This window comes from Triticum urartu, chromosome 7A, assembly GCF_056163025.1.
Source record: "Triticum urartu cultivar PI428250 chromosome 7A, HENAU_Tu73, whole genome shotgun sequence".
Classification (NCBI taxonomy): Eukaryota; Viridiplantae; Streptophyta; class Magnoliopsida; order Poales; family Poaceae; genus Triticum; species Triticum urartu.
In genome coordinates, this window is record NC_141879.1 from 180,432,778 (window position 1) to 180,442,985 (window position 10,208).

The window sequence follows — 10,208 nt, forward strand, 5'->3', positions numbered from 1 at the left end:
TAGTTACTACCTCCATTTTTTTGTACACAAGGCCAGTATATCAAAATTACAATTTGCAAAGGGCCACTAACACTAATCGAGCACATTAATATCCCCTGCATGCATGCGGAAGTGAGAAGGTTGGTTTGCATGGAGCTGCATTAATCAAGCGATGAGGAGTGAGATGGTTAGCTCTTTGGTCTTTGGAGAAAAAAATACGCATTAATTGACACATGAAACGAGGATTTGTATCGATTAAATCCCGCGAAGGAAAACCCAGCCTTTCTTTTTTAACACTAGTACTCCAAGTACGTACGTACTTATCCTGTTTGGGTCTAGGCCTTGCATTGCCAAACTTCGCCACACATTTTTGCCAAGCTTGCCCAAAGTTTTCAAAACGAGAAGGAGGTACACTTGCGCATGGCTATTGCGGTCGCACTGCACCCTCACACGATCGCCCCTTCACGCCGCGGTTGCACCGCACCCTCACACGGTCGCTGCTGCACGCCGCAAACCCAACCAAGGGAACGCACCGTCACTGACACGTGTTGTCGCATGTGAACACACCAAACTCAGCCATCCTATCGCTGACACATAATTTTCGTTCATAGAGTATGTTTATCCAACCGCATGTTGGGGAGTATCCGTACGGCCCGTGCGGTGGTCTGTTGGGGAAGAAGAAGAGGTGAGGAAGAAGGCAAGAAGGGTTAGGAGACGTAGGATATTCATTCAACCGCCTGAAATGGTAGACTGACCCAAGTCAGGCGACTTGCATAACAAATATATGTTTTTACACAGCAAAAGATCCATAAAAACAACAACATAAAGAAAAACTATCACTGCTCACGGAAAGAGATGACCTCGTCGTCTTTGGCTGCCGGCACGAACCAGCCGTCGCTGCCGACGTGTGTCTCCGCACCGTGGTTGTCCTCGGCCTCTAGCTACTCGTTCAAGCGGAGCATGCGGGCGCTCTGCACGGACGAGAGCACAGCCCGGTTCAAGTCGAGGACGTCCGGTTCCGCCTGCAGGAGGGCCTCGATGGCAGCGGCATCCACGCGCTCCGCGTCGAGTCGAGCCTCCGCCGCCCGGTTCAAGTCCAGGACGTCTAGTTCCGCCTGCAGGAGGGCGTCGATGGGAGCGGCATCCGCGCGCTCTGCGTCGAGTCGAGCCTCTGCCGCCCGGTTCATGTCCAGGACGTCCGGTTCCGCTGCAAGAGGGCCTCGATGGCAGCGGCATCCACGCGCTCCGCCTCAAGTTGAGCCTCCACTGCCCGGTTCACATCCACGACATCTGGTTCCACTTGCAAGAGAGCCTCGATGGCAGCGGCATGCGCGTGCTCCACGTGGAGTTGAGCCTCTGCCTCCCGGTCCTCCTTTAGTGCTGCCATGTTGAGCCGCTGGTCCGCCTGCACCATGGGGGACTCGGACGCCGGCACGAAGTCGACGTCCATTGTCTCATACCCATCGGGGGCCTTCTACACCGCGACCTCCGCCATGAACATTGGATCGGCTTCATCCTCCTTGTAGCTTGGCTCCAGAGAACTCGGGGATTGGCCCGCCGCAAAGCGAGCTTGGGAACGGAGGTCTGTGGCGCCGACCGCCGCCGTGATTTCTGCGCGGCGCTCCGGCGTCAGCATCTTGTAGTAAGTGATCTTGCGGCACACCATGGCTTTCCGGTGAACTAGGGGACGCTTGATGCGGGCTAGGGGATCGAAAGGTGGGGGAATGGGCTGGAGATTTGGTGTGGTTTTAGGGCAGTGGCTGGCGTAGGCCGAGCAGCGAAGGTTCCGGTGTGAATAGTGGTTCCGTGACGACCGGTCAATCGGTTTTGACTGTACATCTCTCTTGTCGCATTCGCGTTGCAGCCCAGCACGCTGGACCTTCCACGTCGCTCACCGAATGGAACGCGCTTCGTCTTGCGTTTTCGCTCGCTTGTGGGACCGCAGTTGAGAGCAAACCGACGTCCCTCCCCCTCCCCCGCCTGCGTCATTTATTATACCACCACTCCCTCCGTTTTATGCGGAGTAAATAAAAATAGAGGGAGTATACTACGGATGAGGATCCCCTGACGTGGCCGAACCCATTGAGTAACTGACATGCGGGGCCTAGCAAGCATGGGGTCCGCCAGTAAGTGACCAAAAGGGAGGGTAAGGCAGGGATACCTACGTCAGAGGATCCACTTCCACTATACTACTTTGACCAAATGTTAGAGTAATAATATATGACATGCAACTTACACAAATGTTAGAGTAATAATATATGACATGCAACTTACACAAAGCATACATGGTCTAATGCGTTTTTCGAGGCTAACTTTGACAAAATGTTAGAGTAATAATATATGACATGCAACTTACACAGAGCATACGGTCAAATTCGTATGTGAAAGGAGTTTCCAATGATATAATTTTCACATTATACATCTCATGTACTATTAATCTTGTCAATAGTCAAATTGAAACCATCTTGACTACCAATCTAGGAGTACGTACGAATCTAACAATATTGATTGGGCGTTGTTGAATGTTGATACCTTTTTTATCAAAGTAGATATAGTTTGACTACACATAAAACTTATATGTAAACTACAAAGGATAGGAGGGAGTATATTGTACGTTCAAAAACGAAACGAACATTGAATACCCTTTATATATGATTTACGGATGCTATGATCACCGGCTCAAAATTTTGAATCCACCTTAGGTATCACGTGCCCCCACTCGTTCCCTCTTGATTTCATCTCGGGGTCCGGAGATCTATTGAAATAGGACTAGGGTGGGTACATGCGAATGATACTCGGCGGAATGTTCAAATGAGGCATGCGGGAGGATGGACTCGACTGGAGGGCGACATGATCGATGGAGAAGAGGGTTGGAGAGGAATGAGAAATAAGTAAACGCCACATGATTATACTTGAACGTCTAAAATAAACAATAAGTTGTCTCGCTTGGCCTACATAGTGAAAGGCCTAATGTGCAATGCGGAGCACTGACGCTCGAATATGGCCGGGAAAACAAGGAAACAGACATGTGGGGCACACCCGTCGGGACGACGTAGCATAGACTAGTCCAATGGAGGAGCTAGCCCATGACCTCCTCGTCACCGAGAACCGTTCATGTGGGTTGTTGGGGCCAACAACGGGGCGTAGCTCCAGCACCGCCTCTGGACACGACGACCGAGGTGAGCGACATGCTCATATCGTCACTAGACACGGTCGGTTTCAGTTTGCCGAGGGTGGCGCTAGTGCTGTGGCACGACCAATGGTATGTTTGGTTTGTGCCCAAGGTTGCCCCATCAAAGCATTGGGTAGCCAAAATTTTGGTTGAGGTATTGGTTGCCCATGATTTGGCCGACATTGGCAAGAAAACTGAACTTGAGTTGGCTAGAGTTCATTGGCATGCCAAAGAAATGGCAACCATCCAAACAAAGACCAATCTTTGGGTCATGACCAAAATTTTGGTTGAGGTATTGGTTGCCCATGATTTGGCCGACATTGGCAAGAAAAATGAACTAGAGTTGGCTAGAGTTCATTGGCATGCCAAAAAATGGCAAACATCCAAACAAAGACCAATCTTTTGGTCATGACCAAAATTTTGGCAAGGTGAACTTTGGCCACAATCCAAACACACCCCAACACCCGGCTCGTCGAGGATGCACGGGGCGCCGCGACGCGTCCGCGGAGTGGTGTAGCACGGCCAATAGCATCCTTTGGACCTGAGACCATGCCGGGTCGTCTTGCTTTTTCGATGACATGCGGGGATCGCATGTGAGCAAAGGGCATCTCCAACGCTGCCACGACCGCAGCTGACTACCCTGGCACACCAAAACCCTCGTCCCTCACGCCGTCGCGTGGTGCGTTCCCAGCCGGCGCTAGCTGCCCGCATTCATGTCGTCCGTTCGTATGTCGTCATTAAGAGGCTCGGTGCCCGCGGAACCAACTCCGGCGACTTAATGACGCACCCGGACGCTTGGCCTCATCAGAATGCGCTACTTAAAGCGGCAACGCCCAGCTAACCTCGACACCATAGCACATCGTCCTCCTACCTGGAACCACATCCGCCATGACCGCAAGCGCGAACGCTCTGCGGGAGAGCTTGTCTTCGGGGATGGAGCTCGAGGTGGCCGCCCTCGCTCAAGTCGCCGCACAAGCGGTGTCCACGCTGGTGGCCGACGATGGGAGCACCATCAGCCACGCGTCCTACTTGCCGCCGTCCAACGTCCGGCACCGCCGAGGTCGGGGACTCCTCCGAGGATGATTAGGGCATGGGAGGCGGCAGGGCATGGTGTGCCAACTGGCCGGTCCGTCTCCCGTGTTCTACTTTTCCTCGCCGGAGACCGCACCTTCACTTCACGGGTCTTGAACCCCGGCCCTGTACATGGAGATCACAGATGGAGGACGTCGGTCGCCGCCGTAGAATAGGTTTAGGGTCGGGTTTCTTTTATTTTTTTGTCCTATAGAAGTTCGAAATGTAATGAAAATCTGCCGTGTTTGCATTAATCTCGGCCGGTGTATATGAATTTTCACAATAATATACATATTGTAGGAGTACTAGCAAGATGCCCGTGCGTTGCACGGAAGATCAAGATCTTGTGGGAGAAAAGGATGAACGAGGGAAAGCCTTATCTGCAAATGTGGAGAGGAGTGCGGGTAAATTGTCATAGTTTCCTTCCTATCCGTTAGATATAGATCGGACGGCCTATATTGTAGGATCGGACACATCTTTCTACATCTACGGGAACCTACGGAAGGGTTAACGTAAATTGCCTCTCTCTCTCCTCCCCTGATTTTCATGGTGGTGGGCCCCTCCCTCCCCTCAATCTACAATCAACAGCTCACACGTTTCACATTACGTTAATTACGTAACTGGGATTACGTAGGTGTAGCATTACACGTCCTAAAAAACCCAACTAAGCCAACCACCCAGCATATCGCGCGGGAAAAGACCCGGCCGTGCCGTTTTAGTCGGGATTACAGGATTACTAGTAGTAGTATCGATGGATCGCGCGAAGCAACAGATTTTTTTGAGGGGGCAAAGCACCTAGTGTAAAAGGAAAAAATGCGGTACACTCACAGCACTCCTGTTGCGGTCGCATTGCACCCCACACACGTTCGGTCCTGCACACGGCTCACGCAAACGGAACGCGCTTCGGCTTGCCTCTCCACTGACACGTGGGACTGCACTTGGAGAAACCGACCATGCGCCACCCCCCCCCCCACACACACACCCAAAAATTCCCCCCAAATCCGATTCAACCGCCCTTCGGCCAACTAGCCAATAATATTCCCCAAACCCCCCTCCCCCTGTCCCCCTCCACTCCATTCGCTCCGCTAAAGCCGCCCTCCCCTCCGCGCCGATACATCGGCGCCGCGGTTCAACGATCCTCTCGCTCCCACAGTACGTTCTCGTAGACTGCTGTCCTCTAGCCGCGCCGCCACCTCTGGCTACGTTCTTGTGGAGGCGCACGGCGGTCAGTGCCGCCATCACTGGCGACGTTCGTGTGGAGACGCACGGTGGTCAGCTTCTCCCACGGTACGTGCATTCTAGACTGAGGCCCCGTTCATGTCGGTGTAGCGCTGAATGTTAGCTGATAGACGCTGTTAATCTCACTGTTTACCGAAGTAGTTTACTGTCAATATGCTCTGCTTAAGAACCTTCATTGCCCTGTTCTGCACTCAATCTACTTAGCTGAGATGGCATGCCAAGGCCGATTAGTTGCTAAAATATCCTGCCATATATTTATTGTGACGTAGATTGCCATGGTCTAGTAGCCAATCTGTTAGCTGAAATAGCTCTACACCGTTTTATACTCGATCTTTGTTGCTCCGATGGCCTTCGATAGTTCGATGGTTGTGTGCTCGGCCTCATTGACTGCTGAAACAGCCTGCCATAATTTGGCACTCAAATCTGTTTGCTGAATTAGCTTTACATATATTTCGTTACTTAGATCTGCTCGTCCAAATATCTTGCCATAGCTTTAGACATCGACCTAGGTATTTTTTCTAGACTTCATAAAAAAGCATATATGTTTTTCCTGTAATATCTAGTAGAAGAACTAATTTGTATGTCTAACAGATGGACAGGACTTGGATAACTTCTGCTCGAAGATTCTCCGCTGCATATGTCGAGGGGGTTGAAAACTTCATGAACTTTATCAGACCTAGTACGGTGGTCCGAAATTAGATGTGCTCTGCCCGTGTAGCAGTTGTATGAATTCAGTTACAAGACCCCAGTCAACTGTGCAAAATCATCTACACTTGTATGGGATGTGGGTCACATATACTAGGTGGGTTCATCATGGTGAAGCTGTGAACGTCAATGTTATTGACTACGTGGAAGCAGCAGATCACCATCTTGATCTGCCTGATGCTCAGGTGGAAGAGGAGGAGGTGGTGGTGGCGGAGCCAGTGAGTTTGACCAACATTGAAACAATGCTACGAAATGCTCGTGCATTTCGTGAACTTTCACCTGCAGAAGAAAAACTGTGGGCCCGCATGTTGGAACAATGCAACGTTGCTGTCACCCCAGGAAATAAGTTGTCAGTATTCTCAACTATGGTCACCTTTCTTCAGGTGAAGACATCTGAGTGGATGACCAACAAATCATTCGATGCGTTGTTGGCTGCTTTCCGCGAATCTTTCCCAGATGCGTCTAAGCTGCCACACACCTACAGTAAAATGAAGAATTTCCTTCGTGCAGTTGGAATTGGATATGATATGATCCATGTTTGTAAGAATAATTGTGTTCTGTTCCGGAAGGATTATGCCAACTTAAGTGAATGCTTGAAATGCAAATCATCAAGATGGGAAGATGGTGATGCTGTGAAGAGGATTCCTCATAATGTTCTGAGACATTTTCCAATTACACCAAGATTGCAGAGGTTGTTTCATGGTGCTGAAACAAGAGAGGATGTACTGTGGCATTCTAGGAACTAGGAGTACAGAGATCAGAATGTAATGAGCCATCCATCTCATGGTAGTGAGTGGAAAAGCTTCAATGATAAACACAAAGAGTTTGCTGCTGACCCGAGAAACATTAGACTTGGCTTTGCTTCAGATGGATTTAACCCATTTGGCCACCAGAGCGCCACATATAGCATGTGGCCAGTGCTTGTTATCCCTGACAACATGCCTCCAAATGTCTGCACCAAAGAATCAAACTACATGATGGCCTTGCTCATCCCAGGTCCAAAATGTCCTGGAAAGGATTTTGATTTGTTCATGGAGCCTCTTGTGGAGGAACTTCAATAGCTATGGAAGGGTGTTCTCACTCGAGACCTATATAGCAGCCCACCAGCTGATTTCTTTCTGAGTGCTGTTATAATTTGGTGCATCCATGATTATCAGGGCGAATGACACATGGTTACAATGCATGTGTTCGCTGTGACAGGAATCCACTGTCATACGCAATACTTAACAAGATCTGTTACATTGGACACCGTCGTTTCCTTGCCAAGGACAAGCCGCGTCCTAGAAAATACCGAAGACATGTGTTCAATGCAAAGCATGAAAACCGTGATGCGCCAAAGAGGCTCACCGCCGATGAGTTGCAAGTGGAATTAGAGAAGGTCAGGCATATTACACCAGGAAACCATCCTCGTAATGGTAGCGGGAAAAGGAAGCGTGGCAGGGTAGACGAGAAATTATTGTTTACCCGCAGGTCCACTTTGTGGGACTTGGAGTATTGGAAAGATTTGGATCTGAGGCATAATCTTGATGTCATGCACATCGAGAAAAATATATGTGACAACATTATCGGCACACTTCTTAATATTGAAGGAAAGACGAAAGATATCTTAAAATCTAGGATTGATTTGACAAACATGGGTATCAGAAAGGATTTGCAGGTGCAAGATGAAGGTAAACCACGGGATATGGCACCAGCTGTGTACGTCTTGGACAAGGTAAAAAGAAAAGAATTATGCGAGGTCCTGTCACGTGTGAGATTCCCACATGAATTTGCTTCAAACCCTGAAAGGAGAGTCAGTGCAGATGGAAACCAGGTACAAGGGTTGAAAACTCATGACTGCCACGTCCTACTTCAAAGTGTTTTACCTGTTATCCTTAGAGGATTGGGCCGCCCTGACTTATATAGAGCAGTTGCAGAGTTGGGAAAATTCTTCAAGGAACTCTACAGTAGGAATATCAGGATAGATGCTTTGGAGCGTCTTAGAGACAAGATACCAACTATCCTATGCGACCTTGAGAAGATATACCCTCCAGCCTTCTTTGATGTGATGGTGCATTTGGCTGTTCATCTACCTGATGAGGCACTACTTAGAGGTCCAGTACAGTATGGCTGGATGTACCCTATTGAAAGGCGGCTAGGCACTTTCAAGGGCTATGTTAGGAACAGAGCTAGACCCGAGGGTTCCATTGCAGAGGCCTACATTGCTACAGAAGCATTGACATTCTGCTCAAAATACATTGAAACAGTTGATCAGCTTAGCAAAGAGGTGGGTGAAGACAATCCCGGGCTCAATGTTTTCAATTATTCTGTTCGAGTTACAGGGAAGAGTCGACAAGAGGACAAACCTAAAGATTTGGACAAAATGGTTTGGTATGTGTTGAATAACTGTCATGGGATACTACCTTATATCAAGTAAGTGCAAAACTGAAGCTTATACATCGTAATGTACTAAACTTGCAGCACATTCTTATATATTTAGATGTTTGACGCGATCACTATGTTGTGCAGCATCTACAAAGAGGAGTTACTGCCGCAAAATCCAAGAAACATTGACAAACTGGTTATGGCAGGATTTGCAAAATGGTTCAAGAACCATGTAAGCTTTTGAAGTGCACTGTCAGTTTTTTAATATATTGAGTACATAAGATGATCAGCTTGTCTATTTTCTAACCATAGGTTAAGAAGATGCGGGAGGATGGGCAGGCAGTTGATGATGCCCTTTACTCACTAGCAATGGGTCCTGATACTCGGGTAAGACATTATGAATCTTGCGTTGTCGGAGATGTGCGCTACAACACCCTTGCACGAGACGAAGGCAGGAAGACACAAAATAGTGCCATCATGAGCACAGATACGTATGACAAAGAGACAACTGAAATGTATGCTAACATAACAGACATTATTCAGTTGCAGTATATCTCCAGTTTCGAGGATCATCGGTGTGTGGTTCTGTTGTGCTGTCGTTGGTATAACCTGTTTTCCAGGATCGCAAAGCCCAGAGCTGATGATATTTCAAATCCATCAATGTCAAGGCAGCGTACCAGACCAACAAGCCTTTTATTTTGGCAAATCAAGCAACACAGATATTTTTCTTGGAAGACACATTTGCACGTAGCGATGACTGGAGAGTATTGCAGAGGTTTGAGCAGAGGAATTCGTTTAATGAAGTTGCACAACAAGATGATGCTGACACTGCTCCTGATGTACAAGATAACACAGATGTTCCTAATATCTTTGAGAACCATCACGTCAATGACGCCGGCGAAAAGATTGCATGTCATGCTGTGGACATACAAGAGTTGATCAAGAAGAAGCCAACGTTCGAGGACGTTGAGGACGAAGAAGAAGATGACGCCATGGGGAATTATGATTCAGACTGATAAACATGGCGAAGATGTTGACGCTGCTGCTGCGGATGATGATTACATTGCTTTTGTCGTATTTGCCTGTTAGAAGACGTTTTTTATCTACTATGTGAAATTGTGTTTGCTATGACAACTGAAACCTGATGAACATGTTGTTTAGTATTTTGCTGTGAGAACATCACTTGTTATGTATGCTGATTTGTGTTTGGTGATTGTATGACAACTAAAACATGATGACATTGTTGTTTAGTTGTACTCATATTTGGCTGTGAAACTTGAATTTGATGACATAGTTTGTTGTTGGACTGCAATTTGCTCGACGTCTTCGAATGAGAACAAAGCTCTGCTATTTATTTATTTATATGAGCAAAAGGGGATACCCACTGATTTCCGTTAATAGAAATCATTAGATGTTCACAACACTATGCCCAGCCTGCTACACAGGTTTCATTCATTACTAGTTTCAGCAAAGTGCTCATGTCGTAGCCACTGAATACATCACGAGTGCTACATACACTGCAAATAAAGAGATAATCATCCTACAGAGCACATCGATTTTGCCCATTATCTTCACAAGCTCTTCCATCTCCTCATTGCTGCCAAGGCCGTTTAGCAGTTGTTGCTTGGCCATGATCAGAGGAACTGCATCTTTAAGCTTCTGCTCTGCATCTTCCTCT